At 48.4% G+C, this 17,483-nt stretch overlaps 1 protein-coding gene across 5 annotated transcripts in view; it reads right to left on the minus strand.

The window, feature by feature from the left end:
• The window catches only part of TET3 (tet methylcytosine dioxygenase 3), a 158,517-nt gene that overhangs the window by 36,170 nt on the left and 104,864 nt on the right, over positions 1-17,483 (minus strand). The gene's annotated exons all lie outside the window — the stretch shown is intronic.

A 17,483-nucleotide genomic window follows, 5' to 3' on the forward strand; every position in this document is an offset into this window, starting at 1 on the left:
ATGAATTTAAAGGGCAACAGCTGGTCCTGATATTAACTCCAGGTGTAGACAAGCCCTTAGCCAAGCGTTCGGTTGACGATGCACAATAAGAAATCGCTCTCAGCTTCCTTTCCCAGGACTGCAGGGCTAGCAAGAGTTAGAAAGAGCAATGCTTACTTTTGCATCTCCAGTGAGCAGACAGAACTCTGGGTGTACGCACAGAGAAAGTTATGACTAGTATTGCTTAGTTTACAGGAGCACCTAGAGGTCCTCACCTAGATCCAGGTGCCTCTGGGCTAGGCGCTGTACAGACACAGTGGGACAGCCCTAGTCTCAAAGAGCTTACAATCTAAGCACACAAAGGCGGGATTGTTACCCCCAGTTTACAGCTGGGGACTAAAGCGCACATATATTAAGTCACATACAGCAGAGCGAGGAATGGAACATGGATCTGCAGAGCACCTGCCTAGTGTATTATCATAGAATCATAGAAGATTAGGGTAGGAAGAGACCTCAGGAGGTCATCTAGTCCAACCCCCTGCTCAAAGCAGGACCAATCCCCAACTAAATCATCCCAGCCAGGGCTTTGTTAACCACAAGTCCATGCTGATAAGCAAGGCGGTGCCTTAATTGCATAGTCCTTTCCCACATCTGTGCTGTAAGGGGTCAGATTCTGCCACCCTTACTCCTCATCAGAAGTGCCTTTCTCCCCTGTGACTTCAGTGGGCTCCTGGCTGAACTAGGTCATATCTCACATGAGTTAAGGCAGCACAATCCAGCCCTTAGCAAACAGAGGTGTGCCTGCTTTTAACACACAGCCAACGCCTATCAAAACCACCCTCCCTTTTCACTCAGTGACAACAAACAGGTTTTCAGCCATTCCTGGCAGGATTGCCCGCAGCGCACTTCACGCCCTTTAAATGCAGCCATGGAGAAAAGCAGCTTCTCGCAATAACCCGCAAGGGGAAGATACATGCAAATCCACCCCTCCTTCCTGAAACTGGACACAACGGGCCCGATCCCCAGCTGGGACAGATCAGCAGAGCTCCACTGAAATTGGTACAGCTACGGTAATTCCCACCAGTGGACAGTCCTGCCCAGTGAATCTTGTGGCATGTGATGGAACAAGATAACACACACACACACACACACACACACACAACTCAGGTTCAGCAGAATAGCTTCAGGCATGGCCCAGCACCAAGCAGGTACAGAGCCAGGCAATCACTGCATCAAGCAAGCATGGCCTGGCACTCATTGCTTTCTTATACAGCCGGCCTCTGGAGGGCAATGACCAAAAGGGGTGAGCGATGCAAACGCAGCTACCAGCCCTGCACAGGATGCATGAGTTCCTTGCCTGGAGACATCGCAGTCAGGTTCCTCCGATCAGCTGGAACAAGATTGTTTGGTGAATGCTGAGAAGCCGGATTATATTGGGAGAAAAACGAGAGGTTTCTAAATCACGGATTAACCAGCTCTCTGGCAGGGGCAGATTTTGCTATATTTTCTGGCCCACATGGAACATTTTCTCCCTCTCTCTTTTCGCAGCCTCCTGGGATCAAGGTGAAGCTGGAGAGAGACAGGAGCAAAGAACGCAGCTGTGACCCAAAGCCATCTACTTTGCCCAGCTGGGTAAACAGGTGCTATTTCATCTCAAACATAGGCACCTGTAAGGCAAGGGAAAGACCCTACTTAGTTATGCTCTGCACCTGGGAGGTGATCGATTGCCTCTTGGGTCAGAGTGGGAACAGCGAGGCTGTACAAGGAGCTGAGAGAGCACAGGCGTGGCAGAGACGAACTAGGGAGAGTCCCTTCCTGTAGCAGGGCTTGGCCCTGGCCAGAAAGCGGAACGACAAGAGTAGGGTTAGCTGTAGAGTGGAGAGGAGTCCCAAGCAAGGGTCGATGAAGACCAGGGAATGAGACAGACGCGCAGGAGGGGTGGAAGGCTAACTTAAATGGCACTTGGATTCCCAGCAGGGAAAAGTCAGGGGGTCAGTACCTTGACAAGGGGGAGGAGTTGAAGTTGAACTGAGGAGGGGCAAAGGATCCTTTTTTTGTTTTTTTGTTTAGAGCTGAACCCAGAATGGGACTGAACTGAGCCACAGAAGACCAAGCAAGGCACTCTGGAGAAGGGACTGGTTGGGGCTGACCATCCGGGCAAAGGAAGTGCCCACCAGAGGGAGTGCAAGAAGCAAAATCCCCTTCAATGCCACATCCAGGCACGAAGGGCGGCCTAGAGGTAAAGATATGTGTTTATACCCCTTCCTTTAATCCAGTGTAACTCTGACATGCCAGAGCCTCAACCACTGCAGATCAGCTACCCCCATTTACACCGAGCATCTGACCCACTCGCTACAATGGAGTTACTCCTGGCTTACATCACCGGGAGGGTCATTTATCTGAGTGCAGGCCAGATTCCTTTCTCAGATACACCAGTGGTACACTTGGGAGACTCCACCGACCCCGAGAGGTCACCAGCACATGGCCAAGAGTCGGAGCTGCGGGAATGGTGAGAGACGGGCAGAAATTGATGACACTAGACGGGAAGAGGGGACCAAACTGAGCAAGAGCCCCAGCTACAGCAGGGAAAAGAGCCACGGATAACCCCCTGGCTGAGCACCTGGGAGATGGGAAAGCAAGTTGGAAGGGCAACGGAGGAGAGGAACAAGGAGGAACAATCAGAAGTTCAGGGACGTGGGCCCCTACCCCACATGGAGCCGTCTACAGCAGTGCAATGTGCCACCACAACCGAATGGCCTGGTATCATCTGACTCCCTCTTTGCACGGCTGTGAATGACTCCACCAGGTGCAGGGCACTGATGAATGGGGCCAGGCGTCGGAGGCAAGAGTGGGGCATCCAGCAGGAGATCTGGAAAGAGAGGCCTAGCAGGCTCAGGAGTCATCGGCCCGGCAGAGATAACTGAAGCCGTGGGAGCAGGTGAAGGCACCAGAGGTGGTAGGCTGGGAATTTCTATCCCAAAGTTTCTTTGGAAATCCTGGCCGTGAGCGACAAGATCAAAGGCGGCACCCACTGTAACATTCACCGCCCCAGCACGCATGACGGGACACAGAACTCAAGCCCAACCAGCAGGGGGAGAAAGAGAGACTCGTGCAGTTGCTGGATACCAGACACCTGGGGGCTAGTAGGTAGTGGGACTACTCAGGAAGAAGCAGAAATGGCCAGAGTTAGAGAGCCATTTCAGGGCCCAGCTGAGCCAAAAATTAGCTCCGACTTCTACATTTTTCCTCCTCTGTTGTGCTTTTGTGTAGGAGGTGGAATTGGCCTGGCACAGCTAATGCATGGATACAGCACGCGCGCTGGAGTTCAGGGGGCAGTGCCAAGATCCACGTTTCCCCAAGCCCATGGCATTATTGTCTAAGGGCACGTCTACACGGCAAACTATTGCCAATGCAACTGACGTTGACATCAGCCGCCGCACCGAGTATATCACTCGTGCGCATACATACGTGGCTCCTTGCGTTGGCACTGCAGGAGCATCCATGTCAGTGCACGGTGCACCACGGGGAGGTATCCCAGCGTGCAACTCACCATCATCCAGCACACTCTTTTTTGGGAAGTTTTGACAATGTATGGTGAGGGCAGAAATGAGTCACGCAAGGGGAGACTTGGATTGTGGGACCAAGTTCCCATCATGCAACTTTCTCCATCCCATAATGCCACCTCTGTCTCATAACTGTCGCACCTATTTTGAAAATCCCATGAACCTGTGCCGGACTTGTCGCTGTCCATCATCTCTGACCGAAGCATGGAGGCTGTACAGCTCTGCATTATTGTCACGAGCGCGGTAAGAACAGGATGCGCGATCCTCTGGTATTTGCAGAGCCGCAAGAAGAGCAAAGGGGAAAATGGTGATTTCTGGGAGGGCAGACGGCTGTGTAACGTAGCACGAACCAATTCAATACTGCTGGTGGTATTCATGGAGCAGCTGCAAATGGTGGAGTGCCGCTTCTGAACCCAAGTAACGAGCACTTACTGGTGGGATCTCTTTGTAATGGAGGCTTAGGATGATGAGCAGTGGCTAAAGAACTTTCAGATATGAAAGGCCATATTCCTGGATCTGTGTGCCAAGCTCATCCCCATCTCCTGGCGCAGAGACACCAGACTGAGGGCTGCACTGAGAATGGAGAAGCAAGTGGCGATCGTACTGTGGCAACTTGCAACACTGGACTGCTACAGGTCAACGGGAAAATCATTTTGAAGTTGGAAAATCTACAGTGGGGGCTGTTGTCATGCACGTGTGCAAGGCCATTAACTGTCTCCTGCTCTGCAGGACTGTGACTCTCAGCAATGTGCAGGACATAGTAGATTTGCAGCAATGGGGTTCCCAAACTGTGGTGGAATAATAGCCGGCACGCATATCCCTATTTTGGCATCAGCCCACTTTGCCAGAGAGTACATCAACAGGAAGGGCTATTTTTCTATGGTTATGCAAGTGCTGGTTGATCACTGGAAACACTTCACTGACATCAGTGTTGGCTGGTCAGGGAAGGTGCGTGACGCTTGCATCTTTAAGAACACAGAACTATTCAGAAAGCTAAAAGCAGGGATTTTCTTTCATGACCAGCAGATTACCATTGGCGATGTTGAAATGCCCATCGTGATCCTGGGGGATCCAGCCTATCCTTGCTCATGAAGCTGTACACTGGGCACCTTGGCAGCACCAAGGGAAGATTCAACTGCCAGTGCAGGATGACAGCTGAATGTGCTTTTGGTAGGCTGAAGGGACGCTGACGTTGTTTACTCACCAGATATTTTCTGTGAGGAAAAATATCCCAGTGGTTAGAGCTGCCTACAGCGTCCTGCATAATATCTGAGACACAAAGGGGTAAAAGTTGCTGCTGGGGCAGAGGGTGCAGGTGGAGCAGCTGTCTGATGAGTTTGAACAACCACACACAAGGGCTATTAGAAGACCTCAATGTGGAGCCACCCAGCTCAGAGAGGCTTTGAAAGAGCACTTTATCAATGAGCCCCAGTAATGTGTCGTGGTCGACTGTGCTCTACTCAGCCCTGCAGTCTGGGGGCCTGTTAGGAATTGTGCAGTGCTTGGTACACATCTATGAACATAACACTGAATTTTGCGGTGCTTGCTGTACATTTATGAACATTACACTGTGTGTCACTGATCCGATGAGCTGTCACAGTGTATGATAACAGGTAAGTGGGTGCCCTCATTACCATCAGCCATTCTGCATCATACGTTGGGATTAATAAACATGAATTATTCTCCAAACAACAGAGTTTAATTGACTCACAAAAACAGTTCAGCAGAAATTCTGTGCAAGTTAAAAGCAAATATATTAAAACCTTAATAAATTTATGGATCAGAGTTTAAAGAAGAGGAAGGAACATTCATGTTCACTTTAGCTAGTCATACATCAACCTTGGCTCTCAAAGGTCAGCGTATGCGATACTGTGGTTGTCCTTAGTGTGGAGTGGTAGGAGAAGCCCCTGGTGCATCTCCCTCTCCTTTGCCTGCTGGGACTCCTGGATCTTCTCCTGTCTGTTCTTTCCCTCTCCATCCAGACTGTAATATTCACCCTCCAGGCCCTCTGCTCACAGTCTGATGCAGCGCTGGCTTGCAGGATCTTGCCGAACATGTCATCCTGAGTCCTCTTCTTTCTCTGACTCAAGCGTTCCACAGGTGTAGAGGGGGAACCCCCGAAGGCCACAACGGCCGCAGCGGCAGATAGAACACACAAAGGTACTGCTGTCAGTACGTGAAACAGAAAGTGAAAGTTAAGTTTCTGAACTCACTTCCCATGCTCCCCGGATGGTTTAAGCAAGACCTCCTGATTGACAGTCTGCTTCCAAGTGTTTGTGCACAGCACCAGGCACCGCACTTGAGGGAAATGAGGAGGGTATTGCTCGGTTGCATGAAACTATGAGTACAGGGCAATGGCGCTGAATACTGGCACCATTTTTCACAGGCTGGGGCGATCTGAGCTGATATCCCACTCCCAAGGGTAACAAAGGCACAGAGAGCACAGCTGCAGCTTGCATTCCCAAGGCCCATGTGCTGCAAGCGTGCGTACTGCAACGGTGCCTGCTGAAGTTATCACTGACAGGCGTAGGAAAGCACCCTACCGCAGAGGGGGAAATAAGGCTGTCGGCCCTAGAAACCTTTCCTCAAGATCTCTTGGGAGGATTCAAGACCCATCCCTGTGTACAGACACACACTGCTACGCGTGACAATCCCCCTCCATCCACTCGTCTAACTCTAGAGGGGAATGAAAAGCAGATAACTATACTACCTCTTTGTTGTATCGCTACCTAGTCTAGCACACGTACATTAAGGAAAAGTCGATAGCTTTGTCCTGTTAAGTTGGGGGCATCATCGCTGTAATGGGAAATAAATTTACTCTCTTACCTGAGGTTCCTTCCCTTGCATCAGGCTTGACAGCTGGGACCGACTGGACTATGGTGAAGTCTCAAAAAGATCCTGGCTCTTGGCATAGCTGGGCCTCCCGGGCACATGTCCTTCATCCTCTTCATCCTCACTGTTCACGCCAGGGGCCTCTGTCTCGGGCTCCACGGCGGTACCCAGGGTGGTGCATGGGGAGGTCTCCGCCAAATATGGCATGCAGCTCTTTGTAAAAGCAGGTCTGCGGCTCGGCACTGGATTGACTGTCGGCCTCTCCGCCCTTCTGGTTTGCCTGCTGCAGTTCCTTTGCTTTCACGTGGCACAGCTGCTGATCCCTGTCATACTCCGTCTCCTGCATCCCCCGTGCAATCTGCTTGGAGATCTTCACATTTCTATGGCTGGTCCTTAGCTGTGCCTACCAAGCCTCTTCTTCCCACAGGCCCAGGAGATCCAATATCTCCTGTCTACTCCAGGTGGGAGTGCGTCTGGATTGCGTAGCCAGCATGGTCAGCTGGGCCCTTGCGCATAACCATGGAAAGCTGCTAGGTGCACTCGCCAAGCGGGGCAATCAAGAAAAGGTATTTCAAAAATTCTTGGGGTTTTGGTGGGAGGAGGCTTCTGGTCTCTGTGACCCCCTGGGCAGTGGAATTAACAATTGTGACCAGAGTGATCAGTGTGTGACATTGTGGGACAGCTGCTGGAAATCTGCGAGGGTCAACATATGTAACACAGTATCTGCAGCAGTGCTGCGTTGACTTCAGGACATTGACCATGATTCAACGCCGCTCGAGGAGGTGCTGTTACTATGTCGTATAATGGAGAGCTTACATCAGTGGGAGACAAATTTACGTGTAGACACATGCCCAGCAGGTCAGTGCATGGCAGTTTACATCAACCTACCTCTGTAGTGTAGACCAGGCCTAAGGGCCAGCCTTTTAAAGGTATTTAGGTGCCTAACTCCCATTGGTTTTTTTTTTATAGGCATTGGGTGTCCAAATACCTATAAAAATCGGGCCCTAAAAGCTTTTTGCCAGAAAAAGCCAAACAACTTGGTTTTGTCAAAACTTCAGTTTCTCCCTCAAGGTGACTACTTCAATTGGGGACAGCGATATAGTGTCTCTGCATGTTTGCAAGGGAAAGGGGGGACAGTGTCTCTTACTATTAATTTCACTATCGTCTTTCTACCACACAGCCAAAAAAAAAAAAAAAAGAAAAAGTATTTTCAATCCAGCATCCTTCTGATTTAAATTATTTACTTACTTTAAATTGGGAAACCCAATATATACTGCAAATTCAAGTGACACTGTCAGGGGCCCAGCAACTAGCTACTGCAATGACTAATATTCTGGAAAAATGAGAGAGAAATCTATTAAGACAGGAAAAAATAAAGATAGCGAGACAGTCAGATAAATAGAGGAGAAAAATGATAGATTTATAGCTAGATTAAGACATGCAGATAGATATAAACAGATTAAGAAAGAGAGATCCTGGTTACATGAGATTACACTCAAAACATCTAAAAATATAAATAATTTTAAAACTAATCTGAACGGAAATATGTTTTATGATCTGTCTTCAGCTATTCCAAATGTGATGGTGCCCAAATGCAGGAAAAAAACTATTTTAGCACTTAGAAATATTCAGGATGAAAATGTAACAGCAAAAATATATAAAGATACAACCCAAGAAAATGTTTATCAATCACAATGACCTACCAAATCATCTGGCAAGAGGAGAAAAATCTAACAACTCTAGGAGATTGTTCCCCGGTACACGCCGCTCTCAGAAATGCTGGATCTATCAGGTTCACTTGCGTTCAGAAGAGATTTACCTGCCCCAGTGCCAAAGAAAAAGTACTTTCCATTTTCCAGATTTGCAAGGAACGTCTAAGCATTTGGATTAGTAAGAGCAGGAAAGAACGTCCATAATTCTGTCTCTCAGCAAGAAATCGGGACCACTCCAAATTCTATTTCCTGTTTCTAAACAAGAGGTTGCAAATTGCTTCCTTTTCCGGAGTACAATTACCCTCTGAGCACACGCAGAGTGGACTCAGCCTCAAAGATCAGAGAGGCCAAACTGAGGCAACATTACACCTGGCATCACCACCCGGCGGGAACATTGTTAGAGACGATCCAAATGAGAGGCGAACAGATTTGGGAAGTGACTTTTTCGCTTCGTTGCAAACAAATGCTGCTATTTTGGAATGTCTCCATGCCAGCTGGCTACCCCTAAAGCATGCACGAAAGAATCAAGCACCTGTATGGAAGAAGGCAGCATCTTCACCGATTCAGTCATTTCTGCTTCCAGAGGATTTGGGGAAGACGTATACAAATTCACCCTAAATTAAAATTCTGATTTCAAAGCTCTCCTTTTGCCTGACTCACAGCAAAGCTTCATCATAGATTCCAAGGCCAGAAGGGACCACTGCGTTCATCTAATCTGACCTCCTGTACAACACAGGCCAGAGAACTCCAGGAGCAGCTGGACTGTACATATTGTTCAGAATTCCCACCGATTTGCAAAGCATTAATACCTTTCAGTGTTGGTTTCCAGAATCGGTTTCAGCCAATCATTTTGTGAGTTGGCTACGGATGCTGTGTTACTAATTTCCACACCCTCGTGGAGAGAAAGATGAACCACAAGTTTAAGTAGGTTTCAGCCATGACTGGCTCAAGCCTTTTCAGCTCAGAACATTACTAGAATGTCGGGTTCTAGGTGGTATGGGGAGTGATCTTCAAGGCTGAGATTTTCAAAAGTGACTAGTGATTTCGGATGCCTCAATTTTCGATTGCCCAGCTTGAGATCCCTTAAAGGGGCTGGACTTTCCCTGGGCTGGGTGCTCAGCACTTTCTGAAACTGCCCCCTTTTAAGGTGTCTTGAGTTGAGCACTCCAAAAAATGAGGCACCCGGAATCACTAGTCAATTTTTAAAATATTGGCCTAACATCACTGCTTGCTACTTTGTTTATAGTAAGCTAAAGCCTGTTTCCTCACCAAACCATTTCTCCTCCTGTCATGTGCATGTGACTTTGTTATTGTAGGGTTTAGCTTGTTTCTAAAAAGCAGGCTTTTAAATAACAATGATTAGTATTATTTCTACAACATTAGCACTTAGTGGTTCCAGCCAAGATGAGAACCGCACTGGGCTAAGGGCTATCCTAACAGCGAGAGAGGCGCTCTCCCCAAAGAGTTGGTAATCTAAATAGACACGATAGACAAAGGGAGTATTATTGTACAGATGGGAGTAACTGAGACAAAGATTTTTGTTCTCAGTGTGTGTAACACCTAGCACAATGGGGACCTGATCACTGATTGAGACCTCTCAGCACTACCAAAATACAAACACTGCTAATTAAAATCATCGTAATTCAGGAGCAGAGTTTTCAAAGGCACCATAAACCCTGATCCTGCTCTCAATGAAGTCAGTGGCAAAACACCTGCTCACTCCTACGGTGCCGAGCCAGTCCTAATTCTCATTGAAACTCAAGGGGAGTCAGGCATCAACCTGCCATTTGTGCCTTTGAAAACTTCCCTCTGAGTGACATGCCAAGGTCACACAGGGTGCATGTATCAGAGCCCGGAGTTGAACCCAGAATCCCTCTTACGAGCACCCTTCCTCCCACTACTTTGAATTTACCAACCCTTCATGACCAAATAATCTTCAACTACCCAAAACATCGTTTGTACCCAGGAATCAAAATCATGAAACAGAATGGTGGGTCAGTTCTGGTAGGGTTACATCTGTTTGTTATTGTAGGGTTACACTAGCTTGTTATTGTAGGACCAAGCATTATTTTTAGTGATGGATTACAACCATTTTTGTTAATGCAGGGCGCTCTTGTGCATTGTGCTCCTAGAACTAATTTGTTTGAACTTTTAAGTTGGTTCAATAAAAGATATTACCTCACATACCCCTATGGATTTTTGCAGACAGAAGAAAAATGAAAGTAAAATTCATTAGCCTTAAAGGTGTGTGTTTAAAGAGCAACTGACAGGTGCACATTTTATTTGGAGACCATTCTGCAGATCCCAGTCTCTTGTATAACATGAGAGCTGCCACACTGGGTCTGACCATTCGTCCAGCTAGCTCAATATCCTGCCTCCAACAGTGGCCAGTACCAGAGCTTTAGAGGGAGTGTACAGACTAGGGGAAGTATGGAGTGATCCACTCCCATTTCCACTCCCGGTTTCTGGTAACCATAGGTTTATGGTTACCTAGAGCATGGAGTTGTTTCCCTGGCCATCTTGGCTAATAGCCATTGACGGCCCTGTCCTCCATGAACTAATCTTGTTCTTTTTTTAACCCAATTATACTTTTGGCCTTCACAACATCCCCTGGCAATGAGTTCCACAGGTTAATTGTGCATTGTGTGAAAAAGTATTTCCTCTTATTTGTATTTAACCTGCTGCCTATTAATTTCACGAGGTGACTCCTAGCTCCTGTGTTATGTGAAGCAGTAAATAACACTTCCGTGTTCACTTTCTCCACATCATCCATGATTTTACAGACCACCATATCCCCCTTCCGTTGTCTCTTTTCTAAGCTGACCAGCCTGTATCTTTTTAGCGTCCCCTAGTATGGAACCCATTTCCTACCCTTGATCAGCTGTGTCACCCTTCTTTGAACCTTTTCCACTTCCACTCTATCCTTTTAGAGATGGGGCAACCAGAACTGGATGCTGTATTCAAGGTGCTCACCATGGATTTATAGAGTGACATTAAGATATTTTCAGTCATATCTTCTCTCTCTTTCCTAATAGTTCCTACCATACAGTTGGCCTTTTTGACCACGGCTGCTCAATGAGCAGAAGTTTTCAGAGAACTATCTACGGTGACTCCAAGATCTTTCTTGGGTGGTAACCGCTTATTTACAGCCCACTGTTGTATATGGGTATATTTTCTTACTTCTCTTGCTAGTACCTTGTTAGTGAAGAAATTCTCATGGGAAAAGGGTCTTAGTACTTTGAAAGCTTCTCTGTGAGATTTCAGTGCTGGGCAGTGAGCAGAAATGTGGGTATTGTATTTGTTTATGGCCTTATAACTTCCATGATAACCAAATGTCCCAAACCCTCCAGGAGATTCTCTCTTCAGATGGCGGGAGCAGCAACAGAAAAGGGTATGTGCTCCAAAGGGAGAGATTCCCTGCAAAGACCCTTAAGAATAGAACAAGTAAGACCTACATTTTCAAAAAGTGTCCCCTACTACCGGAAGCTCAACTTGAGACCCCTGGAGCAAACCTCCACTTCCACTGCCTTAGCTAGAGTTGCATTTCCTCAGTACCTTTGGATACCAAAACTTGAGGAAGCCCAAAACCAGCAGCCGTGGAGGGAAATCCTACGACCATTTGATCTTTGGCCTCTCTGCTGAGACAGCAGCCAAGTAGGTCAGACTAGACGATCCTCCTGGTCCTTTCTGGCCTTAAAACCTCTGCAAAATCTAGAACGGAGCAAATGCACGTAATCACAGATGCACACACTCCACTACCAACGCTGCTGCTGAGTGGTGCGTGGCTGCAGGGTAAGATTCTGATGGGCTGGAGCACTTGTTCCGCATGGGTTCCCTGGGCCAAACCTTCTGCTCCATTGAGCTCACGTTACACCAGCTGCGACTCTGGTCCCCCCATGTGAGGAAAGTGCTCAAAGACCATCCCAACCAGGACTCCCCTCCCCTACAGGAGCAAGCTGGAGGATGGGTCCAAAGAGCCCAGACAAAGAACAGGGGATTGGCTTCTGTGGGTGTCCTATAAAATAATCACCATCAGTCAATTTTACCATCAGTCAGTTTTACCACCATCAGTCATGGGCACATCAGTCAATTTTACCAGCTAGTGTTGTTTAAAACAATTAGGATTTGAGGGCATTCAGCAGCACCTCGTCAGATCAGACCCTAATATCCCCAGATGCTTCATTCCCCTTGGTACGGTTCAGTTATTCCAGACTTGAGCTTTCCAGGCAGTATTCAGCGCGGAGCCAGGGACTTTGTCCTTCCACTACAGAGGCCTGATCAGTGGCTTGTAAACCACACCGCCCCCTCCCCAACTTCGTTCCTGGAACAAACAGCAACCAGGCTGTGATGGGGGCCAGAGTCCTGGCTGGCTTTTTTTTTTTTTTTTTTTTTTTTTTTTTAAAGTTTGCAAGCTGCTGCTAATGTGATTTGCTCTTTTGGTTACTCTGTTGAGTGTAAATGCAGCTGGCCTTCTTTTCTCTGAAACGTGATTGTCCTGGCTCTGACCATGCTCAGAGGGAGTGCTGGGCTATTTGAATGATAAAGAACCAATACAGAGATAATTAAAAATAGATATTTCAGCCTGGGCCATCACAGTTACTATTAGATGGTGGGGAACAGGCAACCAGCCTTCATCTGTGGAAGAAGAGCTAGTTAGCAGATGCTTCAGTGGGGCTTGTTTTCTGTCTGGCAGTGCTGAGCAATTGACACAGATTTAGGGCCTGATTCTTTATTCTGCACCTTCTGCAGTCAATTTACCTCCCGTGCCACATGGGGATCAGAAGAGAACTGTTTTACACCCTCCTTGCCCTGGTGTAAATGACTGTCCACAACAATGACAATTCAAGCCCTTTGTATTATCTCATGGGGTGATCTCATGCCACACGGTAACAGATAACAGGCAAGCACCACGTACTATCAATATTTCACTACCTCCTCCTCCCGCATTAAACTGGGGCATCCCTTAATGCAAGGGGAGGCAGCAGCTGCCTGTCTGCACACCTGCTTGTCTTGCCATCCCACAGAAGCTCTCCAAAGAGACCCCTGGAGCAGGATACTCATTTGGGTTAAGGAGGGTGTGATGTTGCACTCCATCATGTTTTATGGAAATATGCTTATGAGTGTGAATATGATGTAACTGGAATATGCTTTATGCAAAAGGTCTCTTGTAAGGCATCATTACAAAGCTTATAATCTACTGAGTGTGGTCATGCTATTTGTATGAAGGTATCATCCTTTTATCTGAAGCTAGAAATATAAAGTATGACTCTGAGGTCCTATTGTAATTATGCAAAGTGTGGGCCATTAATGGTGGTTTAGAATCTTAATGGCTCCCATTGCATAGGACAATTGGTTGTAAATTGTTTGTTTACCTGCAAGCCTTCCTGTGTACATGTTGGCCAGAATAAGGTCTTTCAGTGACATGTGATCATGTCACTTGAACTGGAATCCATCTTAAACCTGGTACTTTCCCATTTAGAAGGAGGGGTGGGGACCCAGAAAGACAAAAGATTTCTGCCTTGTGCCAAAGCTATAAAAGGGGGTGAAGCAGGACAAGGGGGGGTTCCAGTCATGAGAAAACCCCAGCTTTTCACCTAAGATGCCTGCTGGAACTAACAAGGACTGTACCGGGGGAAAGGATTGGGCCCAGACTAGGAAGAAGTCCAGTCTGTGAAAGAAGCTTATTGGAACATGTCTGAGGGTGAGATTTACCTGTAATCAGTTTCTTAACGTATTAAGGCTTAGAATTGCGTGTTTTGTTTTATTTTGCTTGGTAACTTACTTTGTTCTGTCTGTTATTACTTAGAACTAGTTAAATCCTACTTTTTATACTTAATAAAATCACTTTTGTTTATTGATAAACCCAGAGTCAGTGATTAATACCTGGGGGAGCAAACAGCTGTGCATATCTATCAGCGTTATAGCGAGTGGACAATTTATGAGTCTACCCTGTATAAGCTTCATACACATTAAAACGGATTTATTTGGGGTTTGGATCCCATTGGGAGCTGGGTGTCTGGGTGCTGGAGACAGGTGACTTACTGAGTGGTTTTCAGTTAAGTCTGCAGTTTTGGGGGCGTGATCTAGACCTTGCGTCTGTGTTGCAGCAGACTGGCGTGTCTGGCTCAACAAGGCAGGGTTCTGGAGTCCCAAGCTAGCAGGGAAAACGGGCTCAGAGGTAAATCCAGCACATCAGGTGACAGTCCCAAGGGGGTCTCTGTGACCGAACCAGTCACAGAGGGCACCAGAGCTCACCTATGCTGGCCATTAATTACCTTGTCTTCCCAGCCCTTCTCCTGAGGCGAGGGAGAGCGAGCCCTCTGCTCGGTGGCCTGGGAAGGGCTTCGATGGAGGATCTTGGTGCAGTGGGTAAGGTGGTGCATTTGGTTAATACATGGGGTACACACCCCTACAGCACCGTGAGAGGCCCCTTGGAAATACATTACATTCAGCTGGGTGCAAACTGAGGCTCGGTCTACGAGAACTACAGTCAAGCGGGATAAACCCATCGAGGCCCCCGTAGGGATGCATCAGAGCTCTCTTCATGGCCGCTGGGAGGCTGCATGCTTGGCTCTCTCCTAAACAGGCAAGGGCATGAACCGTGGACTGACACCCGCCCCCCCATACCCGCAATACACTGGCCAGCCGCGCTATGCTGGCTTGGAAGGGAGTGCATCCAGTGAAGAGCTGCAGGAAGTCACTTCAGCAGGGAAGGAAGCAGGGAGGAAACTTAGAGCTTCATAGCGTTGAAGGCCAGAAGGGCCAACCAGATCATCTGGTCTGACCACCTGTGTAGCACAGGCCGCTCTAAGTCCTGCTCCCTCTCCACGTCTCCCCCACGGTTGGCCCGGCCCCACATGCCTGTAACACAGTGTGTTCAGCAACAGCTTGCTTTAGCCCTACATCAATAATGACTCCCCTTTACTATCTTAGACAGCCCCAGCCTGCTGGTGTCAACCACTGAACTATCAGAAAAGGAAAGCAAGTACCAATGGGGTTAGGATCAGAGTCTCTTCAATGGTCCTCCAATAAACAACCCAAGAGGCTCTTGCCCAGGTCTCCATCCTCTTTGGTGCCACTACTGTAATCTCCACTGTTCCACCTTACATGCCAGCCACAGTGCCTCAAGTCCATGCAAAAAATCACAGGTCAGGACAATCTTCCTGGCTCACGACTCCAACCACATCATCCCCTTCTTGGCATCCCTCCACTGACTCCCTCTCTGCCACCCCCTCCCAACATAAATCTTGGCCTTTGCCTTTAAAGCCTTTTGCCATTCAGCCCTGCTCTGTCCATCAGATCTACTAGCTTACAATACGGCTACCTAGCTCCTCCCATCGCTCGCTCGCAAAGTGCTTCACAACAGAGGCCAGTATGCTTATCCTCATTCTACAGAGGCACAGAGACAGGGCCGTCCTTACCCATACGCAAAGTATGCAGCTGCGTGGGGCACCAGCCCCTGCTCCAGCTCTTCCCGCAACAGCCCTGCCCCCACTTCCCTAAGGAGTGCAGCCGGGCTGGACATGCACTCACCAGCGGCAGGAAGTGCAGCGACCCGGCCCCAACCATGCTGCCGGTAGTGCTGGGGGGGGGGGGGTGGTTCCCCCCTGCCCCCCAAGCCAGCCCACCCCCCCAGGAGGCCTGCATAGGGCCCCAGAATTGCTAGGGATGGCCCTGCACAGTGGGTTGCCCCAGGGCAGTGACGGAGCTGGGAACAGAATCCAGGCGTCCTGAGTTCCAGTCCAGCATGCTGTCCACACTGCCTCCCCCGCATCCAAAATCACCACCACCAGAGCCGTTTTCAGACAGAGCCCTTGGCATTCCGTGTGAAATGACATGATCAATTTCAGACCCACACGTCTGTCTGAAAACAGTTCCCCTGTTACTGTAACACGCACGGTCCCTGTTAACTGAAGGAGATCAGAGGGCTAGGAAAAATAGTTCTCGCTAATCTTTTCAGTCTGTTTCCTTTACACACTGGACAGCACTTAGGGTACAGGCAGTTTCACTGTTGTCCCTATATGATCAGTTTCCCTCTGCAGTTTGCTGGGTCTTTCACACAGCAAAGGAGAAGAGAAAACCATTTTAGGAAGTCCTCAGAAATTGGGAGGGGGGACTCCAGGCCACGGCCAGAACCTGAAACCTGTCCCAGTGTGGTGGCGAGATGGGGATGTACTGTAAAACTGAGAACCTGGTCATTAATGATCCCATGGTGCCGTTCTACAAGGCTAGGAGTTAGGAATCCTGGCCAAAAACCAACTTTGGTCATTAGACTCTGCCTTGCTGAAAACTTCCCCTGCAATTTCAATCATGGGAAAACAGATCTCCACCCACGTGGTGTCAAAGTCCAGGTAAAAGGAGAGAGGCCAAAGACAGCAAAGCAGGAGGGATCCTGCTTTCACACAGACATGCAGAAAGAGAAGAGAAGAGCTAGGATATAAACAGAGGAAACCAGAGGAAGGAAAGGCATAATGCCAAATTCTCCAGTCAGTCAAAACTATCCGCACTGAGCACAGCTCTCTGGTTCTCCAGAGCCCCCCTGAGACACCAGGGAGGGCGGGCTGAGTCACTGACTGGTTAGGGAGTGGGGGGCTAGGAGTCAGAACTATTGGTTAACTTCACATCTTCCCCACTAACTTGCTGGGTGACCTTGGGCAAATCATGTCCCTTCCCCATGCCTCAGTTTCCTCACCTTTAAAAAAGGAAACAATAGTGCAGGTGGGTTGTGAGGCTCAACTCATTAATGTCTGTAAAGCGGATGGATGGTGCCCCGTCCCTGTTCTGGCCACTGCCCCGCACCTAGCCAAAAACCAATAAAACCTTGTGCCACATCTCGCCCTGGGCTAACGAGCTGTGTTGTACCAATATTCCTCGGGATTTTCTAGCCATACCAATTCACAGCAGGAGTGGGTGGCTGTGAGCACTGTCAAGGTACAATGAGGATTCTTCCCTCTGCTTCCTCCGGGTGCTGTTGCCGGGAATCCAGGCACAGCTGTCATGATGTTGGAGAGAATTACATGCAATGAGTTGTGCCTCGGTTTCCCCTCCCATCTTTTGCCTGTCTTGTCTAATTAGACTGCAAGCTCTTTGCGGCAAGTGCTGTCTCTTCCCATGCACAGGCACAGCACCCAGAGCAAGGGAGTCCTGATCTTGCGACCTCTAGGCGCTGCTGTCATACGAACTCTGAAAACCCTGTGAAGTCCGTATAATGGAGCGGCACGTCCGACGCTGCATCGGAAATCTCGGCAGAGAGACGGCCGTGTATGTTTAACTGCAGCAACCTAGGACTGAAAGGGAGCTCCTGGATCAGAGAATCCAGTCCTGGTTATCATAAACTCTCTGCTCACCCCTAGCGGTTCCACCTCCGGTTTAGTGACAATGGCTGGAGAAGTCTATA

This window comes from Natator depressus, chromosome 26 (genome assembly GCF_965152275.1).
Source record: "Natator depressus isolate rNatDep1 chromosome 26, rNatDep2.hap1, whole genome shotgun sequence".
Lineage (NCBI taxonomy): Eukaryota > Metazoa > Chordata > Testudines > Cheloniidae > Natator > Natator depressus.